Here is a 6,234-nt window from a genome sequence, read left to right as displayed (position 1 = left end):
ACAAGTTAGTCTTTCTGTTTATTTTTTAACTAACACAGTTAAAAAAAAAGATAATGTAATCTGTTAAATATCATCTACACAATATTTGACAGGTCTATTCGACAGTCCTAATAATTAAATCAAATTAGTCCTTAAAATTTTAAAATTGTCTACATTAAGCGATAGATAGAGACAATACAACTATTCTAAAATCAACAAACAAACATATATTAGGAAAGAATTCATCACCTAATGAAATGAATAGTCACTCATGTGAAAAGCTCGCGATAATTCTCAGGACCCCAAGGAATTGTTCTTCAAATCTCAAAAGCAAGTTTTTGAGAAGCAAAAGAGGGATAAACCAATAATTTACAGTATTTTCTAACCACAATTCCAATAGATACAAGCTAAGAGATCTGAATCCCATAATTTTAGCAGTTCATTACAAATATTACAAATTTCATCTCAAAATTTTTTCTATTAAACTCAAAGCGATTGAAAATATGCCAAATTTTAAGGGTGTGCATGGCCCGATCCGGTCCGAAGACTCGGTCCGGCCCCAAATACTTTAGGGGCTATTTTGGTGTGATTTCATCGGGTTTAGGGCCGTGTAAGGATTTTAAAAATAGACCCATTCATTATTTCGGGTCGGTTCTGGACCATGGCTCGGGTCACCCAAAGTCGGTCCGGTGGCCCGGTCATCATATACAATTAATATTTTATGTTATTAGTGATGGATGATGGCTATTCTTATGTGAAATTTAAGTATTGTAAACTTTAATATTTTGTGTTATTAGTTATTATAAGACTATAAGTTAATGCTTTATGTTTAAAATGCATAAGATTTTAGACTAATGCATAATATTGTGTTATTTATATTGATTTAAATATTTGGTATTATTAGACAATATTAGTATTGATTATGGTTATGCTTTAATTTTAGAGAAGAGTTGGTTCTTGTTATATTTTTCTAATTGAATTTTACCATGTCAAATAATGGTTGGAGTTTTAGAAATTTGGATATTTTCACATGCTAACTTATAAGAAGGTATCAAGGTAATGTAATGTTAACGGCCCGGTTTTTACCTGGTTTTTACCCGGTATAATCGTGGCCCGAAAGTGTATAGATTTCATCAGGTCTAGAGTCGGATTCGGGTCTAATAAATAGGTCCGGTATATATTTCGGACCGGGTCTGGATCACATCAAACTCGATTTCACCCGATCCATGCACACCCCTACTAAATTTAATACCTGCTTTTGAAATAAAAAACTGACCAAAATCAAAATTAATACATTGCACGAGTAAAAAGGCAAATCAACCTAAACAAAAATATGTCAAATTCAATATACGCCTTTGACTCAGGAAATCAACAACCACCAATAAACAGAAGCAGAGGAAGAAATTTCTTATTCGGATGATGCCTGTCTTTCCCTGCGAGACGCCTAATAGAAATATGGGTTTGCTTGATGATTACGAGGCCGATGAAGTCGACTTGGTATTTTTAAGAAGAGTATTAATATTAACCACTAGTATTTTTATATAATTTTCACTTTATATTCTAGCTCCTCAAATAATATCACATAATAAAAGTGCAGCCACACATTAAAAAAGCTATTAAAATGATATTTAAAAGTTTATACCACTCAAAAAAAATTTAAAAGATACAAATGATAAATAAATTTTTAAATAATTTAAAAATATGACAAAAATTATAAAAATTATCATTATATTTACTTGTTTGTATGTTTTAGTTAGTAATTATTATTCTTATATTGTATTATTTTATTTTTGTTATTTAGAGAGAGTTTGATTAAAAATATTTTAGGAATAAATAATTTTAAAAGTATAAAAAAAATATTTTTATCGAATTCTTTTACATAGAAATATGATTAAAAAGAGAAGGTTTAATTATGCGGATATATCCGATATCCGATCCGATCCAATCCGCACATTAAAAAGTGCGGATATCATATCCGATCCGATCCGATAAAAATTGTGCGGATCGGATCGAATTTTCGACCATATCCGATGATCCGTGTACACCTCTATGTTATTATTTGGTGTAGTTGATGTTAAACACTTCTTCTTTAATCGGTTAGCCACATAAGCAACGGTTGATTTTTCATTATTCTTTGCCTTAATTTATTATCATTTTAGGATATTTTAATTTGGGTATTGTACCTCATACAAAAAGACAAAATTTTGACTTACTAACTATCATACCTGCTATATTCCTATTCCAATAAAATAGATGGAACGTGTAAAAATTTTCCTATACTTTATAAAAGACTAATACATACACTTTTAAAATCCCCTTATTATTTTGATTCAAAGTGCGAGAAAAGTCAAAATAAGAATGTTGTAAGTAGGGTAGGTATCTGTCATACCATCGCTCATTAAACTAAAGGCCAACTAACGGCGAAGTTAGCATAAAATTTAGAGAGATGGACGGAAATTTAATTTTCGAATATAAACAAATTAAAATAAAAATTTTAAAAAAATTAAATAAAAATTTACAGACAGTTTATTAAAAAAAATTGAAATTTAGAAGGGACCACTTACACAATGAGAGGCTGTGTTCCCAGCTACAATAAATATGAGTTTTAGCAACGCTAAAATCTGTAACGCCTTAAAAACCATTTTTTTAGATGGTTTTAGACAACGATTTTTTACAATGTTACTGTTGAAGTTCAGTTTTTATTATTTTATAGCAACAAAATAAAACTATTTTTTTGACTATTTAAAAAAACGGTTTTATAACCGTTACTAGAATTTGTTTTTAAGCAACGGTTTTTTAATGTTGTTTAAATAATTATATAAAAGATATGCTTAAAAGCCGTTGCCAAAGTTGTTACACTTTAAAATCGTTCTCTTAGATTATTTTAGACAACGGTTTTTATAGTGTTACTGTTGAAGTTTAATTTTTTATTAAGTTATAGCAATAAAATAAAACCGTTCTCTTTAACTATTTTAAAGAAGAGTTTTATAATCATTACAATAATTTTTTATTAAGCAACAATTTTTTTATATCTCTATAAATAAAATTTTTAGAACACTCAAAATTATTGTTATAAATATATTACAAATATTATTTATAGAAAAAATAAATTTAAAATAAATTTATAATAAATATTATTTTTTATTTCATTCTCGCTTTAAAATTTAACATATTTTTTATTCTTGAACAAATTTTTGAAAAATTTTCTATAGAACAAAACACAGAGCTATTGTATTTTCCCTCCTTTAGTAATTGAAAAATAAAAAAAAAGAGTTTTATATTTTAATTTAAGTGACTTTTATTATGAATAAGTTATAATTTATTATTAATTTGAGGACAATTTACGTTATTAAATTGTTTCACCCTCAATATTACGCAAATGCATTGTTTCCAAATCTAATACGCAAATACATTGATTCACTATTCTATATAAACCGCTACTGGCAGTAGCGGTTTACAGTTGTGCATAAACCGCTACAACCAGCCGCGGTTTACGTGTGTATGTGTGTGACTGTAAACCGCTGCTGGCAGCAGCGGTTTACGTGTGTGCGTGTGTGAGTGTAAACCGATGCTACCAGCAGCGGTTTACGTGTGTGCGTGTGTGAGTGTAAACCGCTATAGGCTATAGCGGTTTACGTGTAGTGTGCTGCCTATATAAACCGTGGTGGTAGCCGCGGATTATGCATTTAGAGGGGTTGTGATGTTTTTTAGAGAGAGGAAATTCTAGAGAGAGGTCAGAGCAAGTTGAGAGCGGGTCCGAGGTATCTCAGCGGTGACTTCCGACGAGTTATCATGGCAGGCAGGACCTTGTACCGACTGAACGGTGTTGCCCATATTGCCGGTTCTATTGGTGACGAGGTTAGTTAATAATTATTTTTTTCTAGGCTTTGCATATGTTAGTCAGAAAAATGGTATGTAATGTAGACGAACTAGAATTTATAGATTATTCCCTCTAGTTTGAAATTAGGCTTCGCATGCTAGGATGTTAGTTTAATGGGTTTGGTTTAGTATTTTGAGTTTTTCTTGTTAAGTTATAAATATGACTACTTAGCTAAATTTCAAATCCCTTCAATGAATGTTATTCTACATGGTGTTGGTTTAGTTTAGGGAAAGGGACAGTTGACGTTAGTGAATTATTTTAGTTTGGTTAGTGTATTTGTATGATATGAAGTTTTTAATTTTAAAGCTTTATAATATTTTTATATTTCTGGCTGTTATTTATTCAAGTATGTGTGTTGTTATTTTTACTATCGTGATTAGGGATTTTTTTTATATAGGAGAATTTGTTGATGGTTTAAGATATTTGTATCCTGTTAGATAGGGGAATTTTTTTATGGATAGGAGAATTTAATTGGACTCTGTATTTCTTTGTTGTTCTGTACAGCCCACTAGGTGTATATACAGTGTGAGACGGCAACAGAATATGCCCATGTATGAAAGGATCATCCCGTACTTAGAGAGGGCTGGTTTGTACCATTTGGCCAGGCTAAACAGCCAATGGTTCTGGTTGGATGAGCCATTGGTTAGTGCGTTTGTTGAGAGGTGGCGTCCTAAGACGCACACGTTCCATATGCCTTTCGGAGAGTGCACAGTGACATTGCAAGACGTGGCATTTCAGCTAGGGCTGCCTGTGGATGGGGAGGCTATGAGTGGTTGCCTTGGTGAGTTTGAGAAATACATGGAGGGTGGCCGACCAGCTTGGGAGTGGTTTGAGGACCTATTCGGTGAGCGGCCTCCACTGAATAAGGTCAAGCAGATGACAGTACACTTTACATGGTTCCACGAGAGGTTTAGGGTGCTACCACCAGATGCGAGTGAGGACAGTAACCACATCTACGCACGGGCCTACATCATGATGCTGTTATCGACTCAGTTATTTGGGGACAAGAGTGCGAACCGGGTACATATACGGTGGTTGCCATTTGTGGCAAACCTTGATGACATGGGGAGGTAAAGCTAGGGGTCGGCCGCTTTGGCATGGTTGTACCGATGCATGTGTCGGGTAGCAAACAGAAATTTGACTAACCTTGCGGGTCCGCTCCAGTTGCTACAGAATTGGATATTTTGGCGGTTTCCGTCTTTGAGGCCGTCCGGGTTTGAGGTTTTCTCTTTCCCGCTGGCATCCAGGTATGGGTTATGCTTTTTTAATGCTTACAAATTTCATGGGCGATTTTTTAAGTTTGTGTCTCATATGACTTAAATTTAGGTGGTCTGCCTACTTACCTCCTAATGATGGAAAGGAACAAAGGGTCATAAGGTATCGGCTTGCATTGGATCGATTGACCACTCGTGATGTAAGTTTTATACCAGTTAGAGTTTCATTTTTGGTTTGCTCTCTAGTCGTGATTAGATATATACATGTTGTGGTAATGTCTGATGAGTTCTGAATTTTCAGATTGTATGGGAGCCCTACTCCGCGCTTGATGTACTTGCCGTGGTCCATCCAGAGATACTTACAGAGGAGCATAGTCGCATATGGCGAGCGGTGACTACTTTGATATACTTTGCGGTCATCGAGTGGCATCAGGTTGACAGGGTTGTTCCACAGCTGGGTGGAGTCCAGCATATCCCCGAGGATGCTTTGAATGTAGACTGGCTGCATGCTAAGGACGGGAGGGGAGGGGATAGGTAGTTCCCCCATTACTATCAGGTCTGGCATTTACACTGGGGGAACAAACTTGATGCAGTCATTTCCATTGAGCGAGTGGCAGATCCTGGCCTTTCTGCTGATTACTTAGATTGGTGGTACCGCGAGGCTCAGCGGTTCCTTAGTCCGGGGCAGCATTCGCGGATCCCAAAGGCACCCAGATACCTCCAGAGGCATTTCAGAGAGGGTCGTCCCAGGTCCCACGCAGATCACAGCTACCTGATATGCCGGATAACCGCCGTGTTGAGAGACGCCATCGTGTTGGTACTAGGGACACCGGTCGAGAGTGGCGATGGTTACATGATACGATGCAGGAGGATGATGCAGGCGGAGAGGCTAGAGATGGGGGCGATCACCGTGTTCGTCGGTCTAGTGCCAGACGTGGGAGAACTGCAGATCCCACGCAGTTCGATGGTGGAGTTAGTGGGACCGTAGGGACTGAGCCTGGAGGGGAGACATTCACCAGCAGATCTTACTCTCCGATGCCAGAGCCCAGCTCTCACATGTATGCCCAGCCTGAGACGCCGACGATGACTATGGATTTAGATGATCAGCTGGTGAGTCCACGGTTTTATGCAGAGTTTGTTGATTTGATTAGGGATGATGCT

Source organism: Arachis ipaensis, chromosome B01, assembly GCF_000816755.2.
Source record: "Arachis ipaensis cultivar K30076 chromosome B01, Araip1.1, whole genome shotgun sequence".
Lineage (NCBI taxonomy): Eukaryota > Viridiplantae > Streptophyta > Magnoliopsida > Fabales > Fabaceae > Arachis > Arachis ipaensis.
This window is presented reverse-complemented; position numbering follows the sequence as displayed.